Here is a 22858-nt window from a genome sequence, read left to right as displayed (position 1 = left end):
TGAATGCTGTTTGACCTTGGGCAAGTCACTTTACTTATTTGTGCCTCAGTTACCTCATCTGGAAAATGGGGAATAAGACTGTGGGACTGGGACCGTGTACAACCTGACAATCTTGTATCTCCCCCTGTGCTTAGTACAAAGCCTGGCACACAGTAAGTGCTTAAAAAATACTATTTTTTTAAAAAAGGAACCAATATTTAGAAGTCAGATTATCACATCTCTGCATAGAATTTCAACCTGTGAACTTTCTTAAGTGCTAAAATGTTCCAAAACAACAGGAACTTGCCATAAATAGTAGCTTCTTCTCAAAGGGAGGGATGGGATCCGAGAGGGAAAGCTACTCTTTCAAGGTCACATAGCACATCAGTCATAGAGCCTGGTTCAGAACCCTAATCGACTCCAAGGTCCTGCTCCCTAAAGGCCATGGTTCTTCTAGAGGACAGACCCATTAAGCCAATCACAGCTACATCCAATGTTTAACTTGAAGGAGCTATTAGAGGTCAGAAGTTACTCATAATTCAGAAGGTGATGCATTATTTAGGAAGGTAAAGTAGCTTCTATTTTTGTCAGCCCAAGTGAAGGTGATATTGGGATGGAAGGGTGTGTAATAGAGTTGTTTTATAAAAGCCTTTCTTGCCAGGCTAAATAATTTCCAACTAAGGGTTCAATTAAATGTTGAATTAAGATGGGGAAACCCAAATCAGCTTAAATGCCTGAGAAATCAGAGCAGTTTTCTCCACTCTTCATCTGCCAAGGCAAGTGGTCCCATCCACCAGGGTAGCACACTTATTTTTTTATTGACTGTAGATTTAATGATCCATGTCAATATATTAGTTAAATAATAATGAGTATTCATTATGCTCTTACTATGTGCCAAGCACATGACTAAGCACTGGGGTAGATACAAGATAATCAAATGGACACCATCCCTGTCCCATATGGAGCTCATAGTCTAAGTAGGAGGAAGAATGGGTAATGATTCCCAATTTGACAGTTGAGGAAACTGAGGCACAGAGAAGTTAAATGACTTACCCAACATTATACAGCAGGTAACTGGCATCCAGGATTAGAACCCAGGTTGTCAGGTTCCCAGTCCCAAGCTCTTTCCACTAGGCCATGCTGTTTTCTCTCTCTGATACCTATTTATAGCAACTTGTCTTCTCATTAGATGGTAAGCTTCCTGAGGTTCAGGCACTCTGTTTTCACTTCCTCTGTATGTTTGCTTAATACACTGTAAACCTTTGAACCTCAGGTGCCCATTCTCTCACTATTGGGTCCCTGGCCCAGCAGGATTAAGGCTGGCAGGGCCGAGGGTGTGTGAGTGGGATCGAGCAGGCCACTAGCCCTAGGATCGATTCCTCTGGGCAGGGTCTCAGTCCTGAAGTCTTCAGAGATTGGGCAAAGCTTAATCTTTCGCTTTTGTTTGTCACAAGACTCTGCCAGCACAATGTTCTGCTCACAGTCAGTGCCCTGTCAATACTGATGACTGTGCTGGTGATGGTGAGGCAATCTCTGCCTGGATTCTGCCCTGTTGGTTACTCTGAGATCTTCTTTTCCATGCAGAATTCTCAGAACAACCACTGAGGACTTTTTCTTTGTTTTGAGAAGAATTTGCTGTACAGAGCACCACCTTTCTTTTAGAGAAGTCCTGGTCAAGCAGAATGTATTCACTTACCCTAAATTCTACTGGGATGAAAGGGGTGAAATTGAAGGAAACTTGAGCCAGAAAAGCCCAAGAGGAAATCTGATTTTAATTTGGCCAACCTTAGAGTTCTTTAAAAATAGAACTGACCCCTGTTGGTCCTGAGTGCTTAGGCATAACCTGCCCGGAGGCAGGGGGCTGGAACAGTTGGCTCCCTAGGGTCCTTTTCTGCTCCTTGAAAAGGAACGCTAAGATTCTAAGACTTTACTGGTTCCCTCCCATTCATTCATTCAATAGTATTTATTGAGCGCTTACTATGTGCAGAGCACTGTACTAAGCGCTTGGGATGAACAAGTCGGCAACAGATAGAGACAGTCCCTGCCGTTTGACGGGCTTACAGTCTAATCGGGGGAGACGGACAGACAAGAACAATGGCACTAAACAGCGTCAAGGGGAAGAACATCTCGTAAAAACAATGGCAACTAAATAGAATCAAGGCGATGTACAATTCATTAACAAAATAAATAGGGTAACGAAAATATATACAGTTGAGCGGACGGGTACAGTGCTGTGGGGATGGGAAGGGAGAGGTGGAGGAGCAGAGGGAAAAGGGGAAAATGAGGCTTTAGCTGCGGAGAGGTAAAGGGGGGATGGCAGAGGGAGTAGAGGGGGAAGAGGAGCTCAGTCTGGGAAGGCCTCTTGGAGGAGGTGATTTTTAAGTAAGGTTTTGAAGAGGGAAAGAGAATCAGTTTGGCGGAGGTGAGGAGGGAGGGCGTTCCAGGACCGCGGGAGGACGTGACCCAGGGGTCGACAGCAGGATAGGCGAGACCGAGGGACGGCGAGGAGGTGGGCGGCAGAGGAGCGGAGCGTGCGGGGTGGGCGGTAGAAAGAGAGAAGGGAGGAGAGGTAGGAAGGGGCAAGGTGATGGAGAGCCTTGAAGCCTAGAGTGAGGAGTTTTTGTTTGGAGCGGAGGTCGATAGGCAACCACTGGAGTTGTTTAAGAAGGGGAGTGACATGCCCAGATCGTTTCTGCAGGAAGATGAGCCGGGCAGCGGAGTGAAGAATAGACCGGAGCGGGGCGAGAGAGGAGGAAACCCCCATCTAAACCTCTGAAACCCAACTGACCCCATGCCACATCTTTCTCCTTTCCAGAGAAGTATTCTTGGGATGGGTCAACATACTTCAGTTCCATCTGAGTAATGCTGGAACCACAGAGACACATGTGAAAAAGTTAAGGGCTGGGACTCTGCCCCCTTGAGTCAGTTGGCCCGATGGACCCAATCTCCCACCCCAGGGAGCATCAGATGACATCAGTCAGAGAGCTTGTTCCGTACTCTGTTCCTTCCCTTTCTGAAGACTGCAAAATAGAGACATTGGCTGGGAGGGTAACCAGCCATGGGTTAGCTGCTCTGGCTGTGGCCAGTCTGGAGGGAAAGGCCTTCCCTCTAACTGGGCAGTGAGGCTCCTGGACTAGCTCCCATGCTGTTCTGAATTGGAGATCTGACACCTTCCCATTTCACTGTCCTCTCTGGCCTCAACTGGGCATATCTGAAGGGCAAAGCCTGCCAGACACTAGCACCCCTTTGCCTGTAAGGGGATGCCAAGTCCAATGGGCAGAGATGCCAAGGAAAAGTGAGGAGCACCCACCACCAGGAATCCTGCCTTCCCTACCCTGTCCAGAATCACTTTCTTGACAGAGGAGCAGCTGAACCAAGAAAATCAGATAAGGTTGGGCCACTCCTACCTCCTTGGCAGCCCTGATGTCAGTGTCAAGGCACTTGATCAACTCTCTCTTGCTTAATAATAATAACTGTTTTTTTTCAAGTGCTTACTGTGTGCCAAGCACTGAACTAAACAATGGGGAGGATACAAGCAAATTGGGTTGGACACATTTTCTGCCCCATGTGGGGCTCACAATCTCAATCCCCATTTAGCAGATGAGGGAACTGAGGACACAGGGAAGTGACTTACCCAAGGTCACACAGTAGACAAGTGGCGGAGCTTGGATTAGAATTTATGACCTTCTGACTCCCAGGCCCGTGCTGTATCCACTATGCCATCCTGCTTACCTATCCCCACTCCTCTCCCACTACAACTCAGCCTACATACTTCACTTCTCTGTTGCCAATCTTCTCACTGTGCCTCAATCTCATCTATCTCACCACTGACCCCTTGCTTGCATCCTCCCTCCTGCCTGCAACTCCTCCCTTCACATCTGACAGACCACCACTCTCTCCTCTCACTATCTTCAAAGCCATCCTAAACTGACAGCTCCTCCAGGAAACTTCCAGTGACTTACTTCTCACCTCTCCATCCTAATCTCCTTTCCTTCTTCTGCATACATTTGGATATGTTCCCAGAAAGGTTTAGTGGATAGAGCATGGGCCTGGGATTCAGAAGGATTCGGGTTCTAATCCTGCTTGGCCACTTGTTTGCTGTGTGACCTTGAGCAAGTCACTTAACTTCTCTGTGTCTGTAAAATGGGGATTAAGACTGTGAGTCCACAGGACTGGGATCATATCTACCATTGCATTGTACTCTCCCAAACACCTAGTATAGTGTTCTGCAGCCAGAAAATACTCAATAAATACAATTGATTGATTGATTGAGACCTGCTGGAGACTGAAATTATTCTCCACCTTGTGGTCTTCTGGGACCAGTTTTTTGAGCTTCCTCTCAGGATGAGAACCCTGGGATTATGCTTCGATTTTCAGATTTACAAAATTGGCCGCTTTCAGAAGTCTCATATCTAAGGTGATAGGTTTAGTTTGGAAAAATATCCTGAAGAAGATGGATTTTCAGGAGTCCTTTGGAGATGGGAAAGGTGATGATCTAGCAGATTTGAGGGAGGATTGAATTACAGACAGGGGGAAGTATGTGAGCAGTGGGTCAGAAACAGAAGAATCCAGAGTAAAGTGCGGGAAGAGGTTGCATGCTCCCAGGACAAAGAGGTAGAGGAATAAAAGAAGAAGGAAAAGAAGAAGAAAGAGGAGGTGGAAAAGTAGGAGGAAGAGAGAGGAAAAACTCACTTATCTCAATCTCATCTACTTTGCTGCCAACCCCTTCTCCACATCCTTCCTCTGGCCTGGACTTCTCCTCTCCCTTAATATATGACAGAACACAACTCTCCCCAACTTCAATGTCTTATTAAAATCACATCACCTCCAAGAAGCCTTCCCTGACTAAACCCTCAATCCCCCTACTCCCTCCCCATTCTGCATTGCCTATGCCTTTGGAGTTGTATTCTTTGAGCAATGATACTCACCCATTCTCAGCCCCACAGCACTTATGTACATATCCATAATTTATTTTAATATCTGTCCCACCCTCTAGACTATAAACTCCTTGTGGGCTGGGACTCTATCTACCAATTATGTCTACCAAGAGGGTAGAACAGTCCTCTGCACACACTAAGTGATCAGTAAATACAATTGATTGATTGAGGAGGAGAAGGAAAAGGAAGAGATGAGAAAGAAGAGAGGGAAAGGGAAGGGGGAGCAGAAGAAGAAAGAAAAAGAAGAAAAAGAAAAAGAAGAGAGGGAACAGGAGAAGGAAGAAGAAGAATTCAAAGCCAATTAGGGAATATCTTGAAGAGAGATTAGTTTAGTGACTTTCTATTCTTTTGAGAATCATTTTTGCTGAAATCCTCTAAGTGAGAGACTCTCAGAAATTTACAGGAAATTAGAAGCACCAGACGTTTTCACACCCCACAGGGTGTCAATTCTAACAGAATTTAGTCAGTGTCCTAGTCACACAGCTTAGCTAGTGACCTATTCACACGGCTTTGTTTCATTCTCTCTGAGTGAGAGCCTCAAACCCACAATATGCCCAAAGAATCTGTTCCAAACATGGTAATTTGCAAATGATTCTCTGAAACTGAGGGGGAGGGGGAGGTATGTGGATCTTCTTTCAAGACCCTCAAAGAGCTCAAACCCTTAATTTGGCTCCTGGTGTTTCTAATTGCTGCCTCCCACCAGAATCCAATCAAAGCATCCTGATCAGGCAGTACTTCAGCTGTGCCGAGGGATCAGAAACAGGGTGCAGAGGCACATGTGGTTGAGAGGTCACAGTTCCCATGGGCCCTGGGGTGACTGTAGTAACCTCTGGTGAATTCCGCTGGAGGGGATCAAAGAGGAAACAGTCACAACCAGTAAGACCAGGCAAGAGTCTTGACCTCAGTATGCCTGCACTCTCCGTGTCCCATGACCAGCCTCAGCGAGCTTCTGATTTCCTAGCTACAGAAGAGAAACTGAAAGCTGGAGCAAAGGAGAGTGGCTGACTTCAGGCTGTTGGATCAAAGGAATTTCTCCTTCTCTCCCTGTCTCCATAGTCACTGCTTCCCTGACTCATCAGACTATTGATGCAGAAATTCATGTCCAACAGAGATCAGAGAATCTTTTCTCTGGATGTCTTTCAAAACCTGATAGACTATCATCTACTGGGAGAATTTGGGCATGGAACTGCCTGGAAGCTGGAGAATGGACCAGGAGACCTCCCAGCTTGAGGATTCTGGAATGAGCTGGCTGAGCTGGTTTCATGGCACCAGGTCACCGTGAATTTCAAGCTTTAGTGGTGATGGAGAGACAGTGCAGGAGATTCACTTTTCAGCAAACACACCAACTCCCTCATCCCTCTGGTATTCTCATACTATGACTCAGTGGTCCAGGGAAGCAGCATGACCTAATGGAAAGAGCACCAGCCTGGGAGTCAGAGGACCTGAGTTCTAATCCTGGCTCTGCCACTTACCTATGTGATCCAGGGCAAGTCACTTAACTACTCTGGCCCTCAGTTTCCTCATCTGTAAAATGGGGATTCAAATACCTATTCTGCCTCCTCCTTAGACTGTTAGCCCGATCAGGGACCTTATATGACCCGATTATCTTCTGCCAACCCCAGTAGTTAATACAGTGTTTAACAAATATGACCATTATTAATATTCATGCTGACACAGCACTGGACATTGATGGTGGCTTTTCACGGGGACCTGACTTAAGGAGGCTTTTGGAAGGAGGTGGGATTTTAGAAAGGCATTGACTGTGGAGAGCACTGGGGTCTGTTTGATTTCCAGCAGGAGAGAGTTCCAGGCTGAAGGGTGCACTGAGGATGAGGGAACGGAGGTGGGAGAGCAAAGAGCAAGATCCTGTTAGAAAGTGAGCTGAGCAAAGTGAAGAGAGCAGTCTAGGAGAAACCAGTGAAGAGAACATGGCATATCAAAGGGGGCAAATTGGCACCGAGCTTTGAAGCTGATGAGGAGTTTCGTTTGATGTGGAGGGACACAGGAAGTCTGTGGAAGGTTTTTGAGGAGTGGAGAAATTTGGATCAAGCAATGTCTCAAGAAGATGATCTGGGCAGCAGCATGCAGTGTAACTTGAAGTGGGGAGAGACTAGAAGTAGGGAGACAGGAAAGGAGGTTGTTAGCCATGTTTTGACTAGAGCTCTGCCCAGACTGGTATCCATTTGGGAGGAGAGGAAGGGACTGATGCGAAGATATTATGTGTATAATATCTGATACATATTATATGAGATATATATAATAAAACTAGCAGAGATTGGCTAGAAGGTGAAATTGGAAGGCAGTGAGAAATCCTGAAAAATACTTACGTTGCAGACTAGTGTGACAGGGAGGAGTATGGTATTATCCACATAAATGTGAAAGGTGGGGTGGTCAATCAATCATATTTATTGAGTGCTTACTGTGTGCAGAGCACTGTACCAAGCACTGGGGAGAGTACAATACAACAAGAAACAGACACATTCCCTACCCACATAGGTGGGTTAAGAGGGGAAGATGAATGGTTTGGTTTTAGACATGTGATGTTTGAGATGCTGGCAGGACAACCAGGTGGAGATAACCCAGAGGCAAGAGAAGATCCAGGATTGCAGGTTAGATGAGAGGTCAGGGCTGCAGAGGTGCATCTGGTAGTCATCCACTTAGCAGTAGTAGCCAAAGCCAAGTGAGAGGATGAAATCCCCAAGGGAGTGAGCATATGGGGAGAACAGATGGGAGCATGGAGCAGAGGCTTGAGGAACACCCACCAGAAGAATTGGGGAACAAGCAAAAGAAGAGCCAGGGAACAAAAGTGAAATGGAGCAGTCCGAGAGGTAGGAGGCTTGAACTGCATCAGCACAACTGGGGTCTGGTAATATTTTGAAGAGGAGAAGAGAGGATCCTGAGGTCAAAGTGGTTGAGAGGTTGGTGAGATTTAGGATGAAGGGAAGGCCCTTTGACTTGGTCTCTAGACTCAGAGAGTACAGCCTCAGAGTTTCTGTTCAGATGACCACACCATCATGGTCGAGCTCTGGGGCTGTGAATCTGCAACACAGAAGGACCTTGGTGTTTGGAGAAGATCTGACTACTTCATGTCAGCTACCCACCTCAAACAGGGCAGATGGTCGTGGGCAAGATCTCACTGGTTTCATCAGCAGCGACCGAGGCTGGGAGGGATTAAGGTACCCAATGTGGGTTTGCCCAGAACCCAGGCCAGAGCTGGGAACACATTCCAGGCACGCTACCTCCCAGTCCATCATCTCAACCACTGGAGCACAGCACCATTTAACTCAAAGTGCTGTCAGCTGGAGGCAATAGAGAAAAGCTAGCAGACAGGGACCCTCCCTGGGCCCATCAATCACTAAGCTCTGTTCAGTAATTAAGAATTGGGAAGTAATCATTTGAACAATCAACGACATTTACTGAGCACTCACTGGATACAGATCACTGTGCTAAATGCTAGAGTTGGTTGATCTCAACCATGAAAGAGGTTATAGTTTATTGGAGGAGACATTAAAATGAATACTAAGTTCTTGGGACATTGTAATGGAGGTAACAGACACAACCTCTGCCCTCAAGAAGTTTACAGGAGAAAGACAAGCACAAATTCTTTACAATTAGTGGGAAAGTGGAGAAAAATTTAGATGCAACTGTAAATAATAAACATAAGGAAAAATGGATAGGTGAAGAATCAAGGGGGCATGTCACCACAATAATAATTGAAGTATTTGTTAGGTTTTCACTGAGTGCTAAGCACTGGGGTAGACACAAGACAACCAGGTTGGGTACGGACCCTGACCCATAGGGGACTCACAGTCTAAGTAGAAGAGAGAACGGGTATGGAGGCCCATTTTACAGATGAGGAAGTTAAGGCACTGAGAAGTGAACTGACCTGCCTAAGGTCATCTACATTAATATAAATGAATATTCATTCAATAGTATTTATTGAGCACTTACTATGTGCAGAGCACTGTACTAAGCTCTTGGGATGAACAAGGTGGCAACAGATAGAGACAGTCCCTGCCGTTTGACGGGCTTACAGTCTAATCGGGGGAGATGGACAGACAAGAACAATGGCAATAGCAATATAAACATAGGAGAAGCAGCAGAGTATAACGATATCTATGTAAGTGCTGTGGGGATGACTATTAAGTTTTTAAAGAGTAAAAATCCAAGTGGATAGGTGAAAGAAGGGAGAGCAAATAGGAAAAATGACAGCTTAGTAAAGTAAGGCCTCTTGGAGAAGATGTGATTTTTAGTAGTACTTTTAAGTTTGGGGAGATTGCTGACTTGCCAGTTTGAAGGTGGAGGGTTGGTGACTTGGTGGTACAAGATCAACAGAGGGATAGGGGAGTGAGGATGTTGAGTTTCGTGGAGAACGTGAAATTGAGAATGTGGATTTGTGTATTATGAGGAAGGTAGATTGGTTATGGAGTCCAAATGGGACATAATGACTTGGTATTCAATCAATCAATCAATCAGTCACATTTATTGAATGCTTACTATGTGCAGAGCTTGGGAGAGTACAATATAACAGAGTTGGTAGATTCGTTTCCTGCCCACAAAGAGCTTACAGTCTAGAATGGGTCAGGAGATCTGAGATCTGGATTGAACGGGGCAGTTCTGCAGGGAGTGGGGTGTGCAGGAGAGAAGGCGGGTGAGAAAGTTGTGGTTGGAAAGTGGAATTTCAGAGCTGGAGAGGTTAGAGATTGCACAGTGACTAGAAATGATGACTTGGAGCATGCATCCAGGTTGGGGAGTAGATCAGGTGGGGTGGAGCAGGAGGCCAGTGGATTTGAGGAATGAGAGGAAGTTACCAACACTCCACATGGCAGAGGGCAACAGCCCCAATGATATTGGGCTTTCCTCCTGTTCTAAAAACAACTCTATTCTTCCCATCTTCAAAGGCCGTCTAGAATCACATCTCCTCCTAGATTCTTCCTTGACTAAAATCTCATCTCTCCACCCTCTTTCCCTACCAATTCCCACTGCAATACTTCACTGTCACCTATGCACTTGAGTCCTCACCCCATAATCACATAGGTACTCCCCTCTTGTCTTCACTCGAACCCTGTTCCATAGCTCTAAAGTGCATATCAATCATTAATATTTATTGAGCTCTTATTATGTATAAGGGATTGGAAGATTACAAAAAAGTTGGTAGGCATGATCCCAACCCACAAGGAGCTTACAGTCCAGTTGGGAAGATAGATATTAAACTCTATTGCCTCTCTCTACATAATCTCCTTGAGAACAGGGATCTTGTCTACTTACTCTATTGTACTCTCCCAAATGCTTAGTACAATGGTCTACACAGATAAATGCTCAATAAATACCACTGATTTATTGATTGACATTCCATCTGCCCTCTCAGATGGGCTGGAGCATGGAGAGTTTTTCTCTGAAAACTTGAATGAAAAGTCCACCCCACAACTATCACCCCCAAGCCTCCAGAAAAAAATAGCCATAGTTGAAAACATGATGTGAGGGATAGGGGATGTTGGCTGGAATATCTACGCAGAGATCAATTAATAATAATAATTAATAATTGTGGTATTTGTTAAGCATTTACTATTTGCCGAGCACTGTACTAAGCACTGGGGTGGGAACAAGCAAATCAGGTTGGACACAGGAGTACAGATGAGGTAACTGAGGCACAGAGAATTTAAGCAACTTGCCCCAGGCCACACAAAGTATAAGTGGTGGAGCTGGTGTTAGAACTCATGATCTTGTGACTCCCAGGCCCTGGTTCTATCCACTAAGCCATCAGTCGATCAATCAATGGTATTTACTGAACAGTTGCTGCATGCAGACCACTGTGCTAGGCGTTTGGGAGACTACAGAACAATAGAGTTGGTAGACATGATCCCTACCCCCAAGGAATTTATGAGCTAGTGAGGGGAACTGATTCTAAAATAAATCACAGGTAAGGGAACCAAACGAGGTTAAGGATATGGACATAAGGACTATGAGAATGTGGATTCATTCATTCATTCATTCAATAGTATTTATTGAGCACTTACTATGTGCAGAGCACTGTACTAAGCGCTTGGAATGTACAAATCGGTAACAGATAGAGACAGTCCCTGCCCTTTGACGGGCTTACAGTCTAATCGGGGGAGACAGACAGACAAAAAACAATAGCAATAAAAAGAATCAAGGGGATGAACATCTCATTAAAACAATAGCAAATAAATAGAATCAAGGTGATGTACATCTCATTAGCAAAATAAATAGGGTAATGAAAATATATACAGTTGAGCGGACGAGTACAGTGCTGAGAGGAGGGGAAGGGAGAGGGGGAGGAACAGAGGGAAAGGGGGGAAGAGAGGGTTTAGCTGAGGAGAGGTGAAGGGGGGGGTAGAGGGGGAGCATAGGGAGCAGAGGGAAAAGTGGAGCTCAGTCTGGGAAGGCCTCTTGGAGGAGGTGAGCTTTAAGTAGGGTTTTGAAGAGGGGAAGAGAATTAGTTTGGCGGAGGTGAGGAGGGAGGGCATTCCAGGACGGTAGGAGGACGTGGCCCAGGGGTCGATGGCAGGATAGGCAAGAACGGGGGACGGTGAGGAGGTGGGCGGCAGAGGAGCGGAGCGTGTGGGGTGGGCAGTAGAAAGAGAGAAGGAAGGAGAGGTAGGAGGGGGCAAGGTGATGGAGAGCCTTGAAGCCTAGAGTGAGAAGTTTTTGTTTTGTGCGGAGGTAGATAGGCAGCCACTGGAGGTGCATGCTTCTCTGCTGCATGCAGACCACTGTGCTAGGCATTTGGGAGACTACAGAACAATAGAGTTGGTAGACATGATCCCTACCCCCAAGGAATTTATGATCTAGTGAGGGAGACTGATTCTAAAATAAATCACAGGTAGGGGAACCAAACGAGATTAAGGATATGGACATAAGGACTATGAGAGTGTGGATTCATTCATTCATTCAATAGTATTTATTGAGCACTTACTATGCTGCAGAGAAGCAGCGTGGCTCAGTGGAAAGAGCACGGGCTGTGGAGTCAGAGGTCATGAGTTCAAATCCCAGCACTGCCACTTGTCAGCTGTGTGACTGTGGGCAAGTCACTTAATAATAATAATGTTGGTATTTGTTAAGCGCTTACTATGTGCAGAACACTGTTCTAAGCGCTGGGGTAAACACAGGGGAATCAGGTTGTCCCACGTGGGGCTCACAGTCTTAATCCCCATTTTACAGATGAGGGAACTGAGGCACAGAGAAGTTAAGTGACTTGCCCACAGTCACACAGCTGACAAGTGGCAGAGCTGGGGTTCGAACTCATGAGCCCTGACTCCAAAGCCCATGCTCTTTCCACTGTGCCACGCTGCTTCTCTCAGTTACCTCATCTGTCAAATGGGGATTAACTGTGAGCCTAATGTGGGACAGCCTGATTACCCTATATCTACCCCAGCGCTTAGAACAGTGCTCTGCACATAGTAAGCGCTTAACAAATATCAAAATTATTATTATTATTATTTCAAGAAGGCGAGTGATATGCCCAGAGGGTTTCTGCAGGAAGATGAACCGGACCGCGGAGTGAAGAATAGACTGGATCGGGGAGAGAGAAGAGGAAGGGAGATCAGAGAGAAGGCTGATACAATAATCCCGCCGGAATATTATGAGAACCTGTAACAGTAAGATAGCAGTTTGGGTGGAGAGGAAAGGGCGGATCTTGGCTATATTATAAAGGTGAGACCGGCAGGTTTTGGTGACGGATTGGATGTGTGGAGTGAACGAGAGAGCCGAGTCAAAGATGACACGGAGGTTGCAGGCCTGAGAAACGGGAAGGATGGTCATACCATCCACAGTGATAGGGAAGTCAGGAAGAGGACAGGGGATAGGGGTGAGTACCTAAATGTTTAGGGACTAAGTGCATGGGAGAGGCAGTAGGGAGAGAAAATTGTGGGGGGTGGATGAGAGGTTAATTCAGGAAACATTTCTGGAGCTCAGCCTGGTGTGTGCATGCAACGGATTGACTTTAAAGTCTGTCTCCCCTCTAAACCATAAACTCTTCCAGAGCAGAGATTGTATCTACTTATTCTATTGTACTCTCCCAAGACCTTTAGTACAGTGGTTTACACAGAGTAAGCACTTAAAACTGATTGACTGGGAACCAGGGAGATAGGGTGGTGGGCCAAACCATGGGAGTTAGAAAAGGGCCAAGAAACCCACAGGAATGGGGAAGTCAGCTGGGAAAGATGGGGCGGAGCTGCTTCCTGCACAGATTTGATATAGTGAGGACATGGGCTTTAACCACTTCAAAAAGAAATGATTTCAGTCTTGCTGTCATGGTCTTAGGTTCTACCAACTCTTTTATATTGTATTCTCTCAAGAGCTTAGTACAGAGCTCTGCACACAGTTAGCACTCAGTAAATACAGTTGATTGAAATAAACAGACCCAGCCCCTGCTTTGTAGAAGACTTCAATTTAGAACTTAAAAATATTTCCTGCATCAGTACCAGAGGCCATTGGAAGACTGAATGTGCACAAACTGTCGTTTTGATTTTTGATTTTTGATTTTGCAGCTCTTCCTCTAAGAGACCGTGAAGCAGAACTCAGTGGGGACAGAACTCAGAAGGTTTAAATTCTACTTCCAGACTCGATATGGGGATCAATATACCCTCTCTGTGAATCCATTTCCCATTCTGAAAAATGAATATGTGGAGATAACTGTAATTTATTTTTTTATATTCATGTCTCTCTTCCCCTCTAGACTGTAAGCTCACTGAGGGCAGGGAATGTGCCTGTTTATTGTTATATTGTACTGTCCCAAGTGCTTAGTACAGTGCTCTGCACACTGTAAGTGCTCAAAAAATACGATTGAATGAATGAATGAATAAATGAATGAAGATCACAATATTTGCTTCCTTATTTTAGGCAGCCGAAGGAGATGAAGCAGACTGGAGATGAAATTAACTGGAAGCATCTCAGAGTATACTTTGATACCCACATGGAATCAAGCGGCTTCAGCAAAAAAAAGAAGAGGCTCCTCCTTCACCTCCTTCAACAAGCACCTCTCATAATTCCCCACACACAGCCGTCTTCCTCCCGCAAGAATTTGTAGACTTGCCACCTCAGAGCACTTCATTAGTACCACAGTTACTGTTAAAAGCCATCTGCAGATGTTTCTGTTCTCTCAGGCCTCACCATATGACCCCACGAAACAACATTCCTGGATCAGGCATCAGTGGTCCACCCAATCCAGAATTCCAGCAGTGGCAGGAGGAAGCTTGCAGGGACTATATGCTGGGTCCCATCCTGCACCTCCATCCTCATGATTAGGAGATGAACCATCCAACACCTCCAACTTTCCCTTCTATATTTTCAACTTTCCTCCGTAACTCATTATGGACCATTCATGCATCAGCTATCCCAAACTCCTCCTATAGCTCCTGATATTTTCTGACCATATACCATCCTGTGATTACAGATATCATATTCTTATCACACCCTATGTGAAGAAGTGTTTGTAACAGAAACGCAGCTGTCTTGGGAGAACTGGTGAGCATCTCCAAATATTGGGGATTTAAATATGCTTTCTGGTTCATTTCAAACATTTGTTTGGAGGAGCACGATGCAGGCTTTTGTCTAATTCATTCACAAATCTGAATCTGAAGTGCTGTTGGAGGAGATAATCCAGGTGCCTTCTGAGCCTTTTATTTGTTAAATTTTCCCTTGGAGGGTCATGTTAAGTTAAAAGCAAAGACCTCACTTGCAAAACATTTGGTTTTGGTTCAAAACCTGGGACATACAAGGCTTGGTTCAACAATAAAACCTGTTCTTTGTTTTTACATGTCCATTTTGGTGTGAGAATGCAAGCTTCTTGAAGACAAGGAGAGGGCCTACCATTATAATACTAGTAATAATAATAATAATGTTTACAAAGTGTTTGCTATGTGCCAAGCACTAGAGTTGATGCAATACAATCAGATTAGATATCGTCCCTGTTCCACTGTTCCTCCTGGATTGAATCCTCATTTTATAGATGTGCTCAAGGTCACACAGCAGGCAACTGGTGGTCAGGATTAGAACCCAGCTCTTCTAACTCTCAGTCCTGTGCACTTTGCACTAGGGCCACACTGCTTCACCTTTCTGAATAACTCACCACAGTGCACAGTCTATATGAGAGCAGGTCAGCACCAGCTTCAGTGCCTTCCCTGAGCAGCCCTGAGCCAAAGCTAGTAATTCAGAACACCAGAAAGGGATAAACCAAATCCACGATCACTGCCTATCAAGAGCTCATGTAGTTAAATTCTAGCTTAAAGGCAGTCTTTTAAGCAGGGGATTCAAATATTCAAACCCAAAGAAACTTTCACAAGTGTCTAAATGCAGTCTTTTCCCACCAATTCATGCCAACACAGGGCCCTTCACCCCCGTCACATGGACCCCTTTTCTCTCTCTCTTTCTCAGTAAGCCAAGAGGCTGTGAACAGATCCAGGTGCAGGCAACCATCGCCTTGTGGTAGATTCCCCTGCAAGTCCACTGCAAGGAAATAGAAAGGAGAGGTGGAGTTCAGTCAATTTCAGAGGCTTACTGCAGGACATCTTTTCAGGCCTGCCTAATTACTGGGAGGCTCTGGGCCCAGCTGCCTAGAAAAACTTGAAGGTGGATTTAGTTTGAGCCTGGTTGCTTTGGCCTACTGGATTATAGTGGCTTGGTCCAGAAACACAAGTCTTCTTCAGACTCTTCTTGCACCTACTTGTAAGCTCCTTGTGGACAGAGAACATTTCTACCAGCTCTATTGCCTTGTACTCGTCCAGTATGGTACAGCACTTACTGCAGAGCTCTCTGCATACGGTAAGCACTCAAAAAATGCCATTGACTGATTGCTTGATCGACTGGGCTCAGAGATCTGTCAGAACTCAACTGGGGATCTACTTTCTCAAGCGGGGAACAGGGCCACAAGTGGTGTCTGGCTAATGACACAGATTCTGTTTCCCTCCCAGGAGGTTTCGATTGGGGAAATGGTGAGATTTTGAACAATTTGACTAGAAGGGGCAGCTTGGCCTAGTGGAAAGAGCACAAGACTTTGAGTCAGAACTCCTGGGTTCTAATCCTGGCTCTTCCTCTTGCCAGCTATGAGGCCTTGGGCAAGTCATTTACCTTCTCTGGGCCTCCGTTTCCTCATCTGGAAAATGGGGACTAAATGTCTGTTCTGCCTCCCCTTTAGGCTGTGAGCCCCACAAGGGACAAGAGCTATATCTGATCTGATTATCTTGTGCTTTTGTTTAAATGTATGGTGCTTGATATGTGTTTACTTTAGTGCCATGCTCTGTACTCAGTGCTGGGGGTCTTGTATCTACCCCAGCGCTTAGAACAGTGCTTGACACATAGTAAGCGCTTAACAAATACCATTATTATTATTATTATTATTGTCTTATGCCGTCAAGACATCTCCAACCCATAGCGACGCCATGGACACATCTCTCCCAGAGCACCCCACTTCCATCAGCAATCGCTCTGGTAGTGCAGTGCTTGGCACATAGTAGGCGCTTAACAAATACTGTAATTATTATTAGTGTATCCATAGTTTTCTTGGTAAAAATACAGAAGTGGTTTACCGTTGCCTCCTTCTGCTCAGTAAACTTCAGTCTCCACCCTCAACTCTCTCCCATGTTGCTGCTGCCCAGCACAGTTGAGTTTTGATTTGTAGCAGATTGTCTTCCACTCCCTAGCCACTGCCCAAGCTAGGAATGGAATGGAATAGACAGGCCTCTGCTTGACTCTCCCTCCCATAGTCAAGACTGGTAGAGTACTGGAATCCCCCCAGGTGCGACCCTGAGAGGAGAGTGCTGAGCTACAAGATAATCAGGTCCGAATCCGTCCCATTCCCACATGAGGTTCACGGCCTAAGTAGGAGGGAGTAGGATTTAATTCCCATTTGACAGATGAAAAAATGAGGCCAAGAGAAGTTAAGTGACTTGCCCAAGATCACACAGCAGACAAGTGGCAGAGCTGGGATCAGAAACCAGGTCCTCTGCCTCCTAGGCCTCTGCTCTTTCCGTTAGGCCACACTGTTTCCCTTGGCACACAGAGAGTGCTTAACAAATACTACAGTTAGGAGGAATCTCACAGGCCCCTGGAAACGGCCCCTTGCACATCTTTTCAGCTACTCAGTCTTCTCTGGAGTTTGCATTCCCCAGTGTCAGTTTGGAAGGATAATTAAAGCCCTTGCTGATCGGCTGTTGTCAGAGTAACAGTGCTTCAGTGCTGCTCTGGTGCTGATCATGTTACAATCTACTTATGGAGATTCTTGTAACTCTCACTGTAACATTTTGTGACAATTCATTTAAAACTAATCAAATATTTATAGTGAGCAAGGACCTCGTTGAGAGAGTGCACTGAGCTTTCTGCCTGAAGCTCCTCCGGTCTGCGGAGGGTTGGGGAGTAGAAGAGAAAGCCAGAAAACATGGGGGAGGAAAGCAATCAATTAACCACTCAATTGTATTAATTGAGTGTTTATTGTGTGGAGAGCACTGTACTAAGTGCTTGGGAGAGTACAACGAAGTTGATAGACACATTCTCTTGCCCACAAGAAGCTCACAGTCTAGGGCTGGCTGAAGAGAGAAACAAAGCGGGGAGAATTGAAAGAGCCATCTTCAGGGGAATGGCAAAGTGGTGGGAGAGGTGATGGGGGTAAAGTAAGACAGAGATGAAGGAAATGAGACCTTGGAGAAAGGCTAAAGAACTAGGGCTGTTTAAAATGGAGAAGAGAAGGTTGAGCGCAGGGCTGACTTAGATGGCATGTGAACAAGGCAGCCGCCTCAGGAAGCCCTGCTCCGGGGGCCCCAGTGACTGTGGCCATAGTGGTAATTCTGGGGGAAGGGGACGCGACCAGGAACTTCACCTTTCAAAGGTGGCTGAGGCGTGGCTTGCATCACTCTCTCTCTCTAGGAAAGTGTGGGACATGAGCGATGTGTGGTGGGGCAGAAGTCACAGGCTCAAAGCCAAGCTGCTGGAACTCACAGCCATCCTGTGTCATGAAAAGCAGGGTGGCTTAGTGGAAAAAGCACAGGTGTTGGATTCAGAAGATATGGGTTTAATCCCTGCTCCTCCACATGCCTGCTCTGTGAACCTGGGTAAGCCACTTAACTTCTCTGTTCTCTCTCCATCTTAGACGGAGGGCCCCATGTGGGACAGGGGCTTGTGTGCTTAGTATAGAGTCTGGCACACAGTAAGCACTTAATGAATTACCACAAAATAACTGTTATCATTGTTATTATTATCATCATTATTACTCAGAGGGGAGGGGAGAACACAGAAACAGAGGAAGCTCTTTGGATGGAGAGTCACAAAGTGTTGTCTAAGACATCATCCATGATGGGAAGAAGAGGCAGCCTGGACTGAGAGGCTCCTCGCTCTACCCACAGCAAGCACTAGCCGATACCACTGAGCAAAGGAACAAAAGGCAAGTCCATGTTGGTCTTCAAGTCCAATCCAGGTTTTTCAACAGGGTGACCAGCTGATTTTCACTGGACCCCAGGACAGGACCAGAGGAACTGGGCTTATCCTGCAGCAGAAGGTACTTGAGTAAGGCCTAAGGGAGCACTGCCCGAGAGTAAAGATGAACTAATCAGGCAATGGTATTGAGTGCTTACTGTGTGCAGAGCACTGTACTAAGCATTTGGGAGAGTGCAGTACAACAGAGTTAGTAGATATGATCCCTGCCCACAAAGAGCTTTTAGTCTATGGGACTATCACAATAGGCTACGGATAGACTGTCAATATCAGCAGTGTTGGTTTAACCCTCTATGGCATATTAAAGCCAGTGAGAGTCACTTAAGGAGCATTTGGAATATCAGGCCCTTGACTTCTATGATGACAAATTGATGAGGAAAATACAGATTAGCAAATGTACCATTCTTCCTCAGTTTATCTCTCACCTCCCCACCAAATACCACTCTTACTGTCACTTCCTACTTGCCTCTCTGCCCTTTCCAACCAGAACAGTTATGTACATCTCTTTATACTACATGGCTCCATGCTACCTGTTGTTTCTTTAAGTGCCTGTTTTCCCCACTATTTTAAATTCATTTGGGGCACGGACCATGTCTACAAACTCTATAATACTTAATACAATGCTTTGTCAGTCAGTCAATCAAATTTATTTAGTGTTTACTGTTGTGCACAGCACTGAACTAAGCATTTGAGAGAGCACAATATAACAGACACATTCCTTGTCCATAAGCTTGCAGTCTAGAGAGGGAGACAGACATTAATATAAGTAAATAAATTACAGATATGTACGTAAATGCTGTGGGGCTGGGAGGAGGGATGAATAAAGGGAGCAAGTCAGGGCAACAGAGAAAGGAGTTGAAGAAAAGGAAAAGGAGATGTAGTCAGGGAATGCCTCTTGGAGATGTGCCTTCAATAAGTCTTTGATGGGGAAGAGAGCAATTGTCTGTCAATATGTGGAGAGAGTACCTTCCAGGCCAGAGGTAGGATGTGGGCAAGAGGTCAGTGGTGAGATAGATGAGATAGAGGGACAGTGACAAGATTAGCTTTACAGGAGCAAAGTGCCCAGGCTGAGTTGTAGAAGGAGAGTAGCTAGGTGAGGTAGGAGGGAGCAAGGTGATTGAGTGCTTTAAAGTTAAGAGTTTCTGTTTGATGTGGAGGTGGCTGGACAACCACTGGAGGTTCTTGAGGAGTGGGGAAATGTGGCCTGAATGTTTTTGTAGGAAAAATGATCCTGGCAGCACTGTGAAGTATGGACTGGAATGAAAAGAAACAGGAGGCTGGGAGGTCAGCAAGGAGGCTGATACGGTCATCAAGGCGAGATAGGATAAGTGTTGGGATTAATGTGGTAGTTTGGATGGTAAGGAAAGGGTGGATTTTAGTTATGTTGTGAAGGTTAACCAACAGGATTCAATGGTGGATTGAATATTTGAGTTGAATGTTAGAAAGGAATCAAGAATAATGCCAAGGTTACAGGCTTGTGAGACAGGAAGGATGGTGGTGCTGTCTACTGTGATGGGAAAGTCAGGGGGAGGAAAGGGTGCACAAAAGGCACACTTGTAAGTTGCCCAGATGGTGAGGGTCAGAATACGGTCCCTTGCCACCCACAGAAGTTTGCAGGGGATATGTTAGCTGGCACCTGTCCCCTTGCCAAGTGTCAGGGAGGGATCTGTGAGGTGCTGCAGGGTAAAGCATAGAGAGGAAGAGGGAGGAGGGAGAGGCACAGTGCAATCCAGTGGCTTCAGATGCAGCCAGACATCACAGCATCATTTTCTCACATGGGGGTCCCCATGAAAATCTAACATTCTTAAGTCCTCAGGAGAATTAATCTGGACCCATCTACAGTCCAGATGGATAGTCCAGTGGATCACTGACTATGTCTCTAAATCCTACATCATCATCATCATCATCCTAATGTTTAAGTGCTTCCTATGTGCCAAGAACTGTACTAAGCACTAGGTTAAATACAGGACAATCAGATCCCACATGGCATTCACTCTCTAAGAAGGAAGAAGAATAGGAATTGAGTACCCATTCTGCAGATGAGGTATCTGAGGCACAGAAGTTATGTGACTTGCTCAAGGTAAACAGCAAGTAAGTGGTGGAGCTGGGATTAGAACACAGGTCCACTGACTACCATTCATTCATTCATTTTGCCGACTTGTTCATCCCAAGCGCTTAGTACAGTGCTCTGCACATAGTAAGCGCTCAATAAATACTATTCATTCAATAGTATTTATTGAGCGCTTACTATGTGCAGAGCACTGTACTAAGCGCTTGGAATGTACAATTCGGCAACAGATAGGGACAATCCCTGCCCAATGACGGGCTTACAGTCTAATCGGGGGAGACAGACAGACAAAAACAATAGCAATAAATAGAATCAAGGGGATGAACATCTCATTAAAACAATAGCAATAAATAGAATCAAGGTGATGTACATCTCATTAACAAAATAAATAGGGTAATAAAATATATACAAATAAGTGGACGAGCACAGTGCTGAGGGGAGGGGAAAGGAGGGGGGAGGAGCAGAGGGAAAGGAGGGGAAAAGAGGCCTTAGCTGAGGGGAGGTGAAGGGGGTGGCAGAAAGGCAGCAGAGGGAGCAGAGGGAAAAGGGGAAGCTCAGTCTGGGAAGGCCTCTTGGAGGAGGTGAGCTGTCAGAAGGGCTTTGAAGAGGGGAAGAGAATTAGTTTGGCGGAGGTGAGGAGGGAGGGCATTCCAGGACAGCGGGATGACGTGGCCCGGGGTGGACGGCGGAAGAGGCAAGAACGGGGGATAGGGAGGAGGTGGGCAGCAGAGGAGCGGAGCGTGCGGTGTGGGCAGTAGAAAGAGAGAAGGGAGGAGAGGTAGGAGGGGGCAAGGTGATGGGGACTTTGTAGCCTAGAGTGAGAAGTTCTTGTTTCGTGTGGAGGTTGATAGGCAACCACTAGAGGTTTTTAAGAAGGGGAGTGAGATGCCCAGAGAGTTTCTGCAGGAAGATGAGCCGGGCAGCGGAGCAAAGAATAGACTGGAGCGGGGAGAGACAGGAGAAATGGAGATCAGAGAGAAGGCTGACACAATAATCCAGCCGGGATATGGGAGCCTGTACCAGTAAGATAGTCATTTGGGTGGAGAGGAAAGGGCAGATCTTGGCGATATTATAAGGTGAGACCGGCAGGTCTTGGTGACGGATTGGATGTTTGGGGTGAATGAGAGAGCCGAGTCAAAGATGACACCGAGGTTGAAGGCTTGAGAGACAGGAAGGATGGTCGTACCATCCACAGTGATAGGGAAGTCAGGAAGAGGACAGGGCTTGGGAGGGAAGATGAGGAGCTCAGTTTTGGACATGTTGAGTTTTAGGTGGCAGGCAGACATCCAGGTAGAGACATCCTGGAGGCAGGAGGAGATATGAGCCTGAAGGGAGGGGGAAAGGACGGGGCAGAGATGTAGATTTGTGTGTTATCTGCATAGAGATGATAGTTGAAGCCGTGAGAGTGAATGAGTTCACCAAGGGAGTGAGTGTAGATGGAGAACAGAAGAGGACCAAGAACTGACCCTTGAGGAACCCCTACAGTTAGAGGATGGGAGGGGGAGGAGGAGCCTGCGAAGGAGACCGAGAATGAATGGTCAGAGAGATAAGAGGAGAACCAGGAGAGGACAGAGTCTGTGAAGCTAAGGTGAGATAAGGTGTGGAGGAGAAGGGATGGTCAGCAGTGTCAAAGGCAGCTGAGAGGTCAAGGAGGATTAGGATAGAGTAGGAGCCATTGGATTTGGCAAGTAGGAGGTCATAGGTGACCTTAGAGCAGTCTCGGTAGAGTGGAGGGGACGGAAGCCAGATTGGAGGGGGTCCCAGGAGAGAATGTGAGTTAAGGAATTCTAGGCAGCGAGTGTAGACGACTCGTTCTAGGAGCTTGGAAAGGAAGGGTAGTAGGGAGATAGGGCGATAACTGGAAAGGGAAGTGGAGTCAAGAGAGGGTTTTTTTAGGATGGGGGAGACATGGGCATATTTGAAGGCAGAGGGGAAGAAGCCATTGGAGAGTGAGTGATTAAAAATAGAAGTTAAGGAGGGAAGGAGGGAAGGGGCAATGGTTTTTATAAGGTTTTTACCAGGCCCATGCTCTTTCCACTAGGCTACACTGCTTCTCAAACTGGAACCAGGAATCATCTCTAATAAATCAACAGTTAAGGCTGAAGGAATGCTACAAACTGGGATGTGGAGATAACCTGAAATTTTTAAAACTCAAGAGTCTCACCTACCCAGGATTCTTGGTGAGATTCTTCCTGAAGGAGGTGGTTTAAATTACCCTTCTATATTTGAGTCATGCAAGAAACCTCCATCTACACCTTGTTTTACAGGTTTCCAAATATGGTAAATACCTTTGAAAAATAAATGGGAAGTCTAGCTAGATCTGATATGAGTGATATTCTCCAGAAGTGAATAGCTCGGGGATTTGTGAACATTTCTATATCCAGAAACTAAACTAAGCCAGGGTTTTTCTTCCAACATTTTTCTGCTTGAA

General features: G+C 45.9%; 1 long non-coding RNA gene and 1 other non-coding gene across 2 annotated transcripts in view; one reads left to right on the top strand and one right to left on the bottom strand.

The window, feature by feature from the left end:
- Positions 1 to 14698, top strand: part of LOC114814965 — a 51036-nt gene extending 36338 nt beyond the window's left edge. Inside the window, exon 2 of the long non-coding RNA XR_003762754.2 lies at positions 13779 to 14698. This is a non-coding gene — a long non-coding RNA (uncharacterized LOC114814965). The remainder of the gene's footprint in view (positions 1 to 13778) is intronic.
- Positions 14699 to 16546: 1848 nt separating this feature from the next.
- Positions 16547 to 16689, bottom strand: LOC114815333. Its single transcript, XR_003763096.1, has one exon. It is a non-coding gene; the product is annotated as a small nucleolar RNA SNORA7 (small nucleolar RNA).
- Positions 16690 to 22858: the final 6169 nt, after the last annotated feature.

Source organism: Ornithorhynchus anatinus, chromosome 11, assembly GCF_004115215.2.
Source record: "Ornithorhynchus anatinus isolate Pmale09 chromosome 11, mOrnAna1.pri.v4, whole genome shotgun sequence".
Taxonomy (NCBI): Eukaryota; Metazoa; Chordata; class Mammalia; order Monotremata; family Ornithorhynchidae; genus Ornithorhynchus; species Ornithorhynchus anatinus.
Note: the sequence above shows the minus strand (reverse complement) of the source record. Positions and strands in the feature narration are given on the sequence as shown.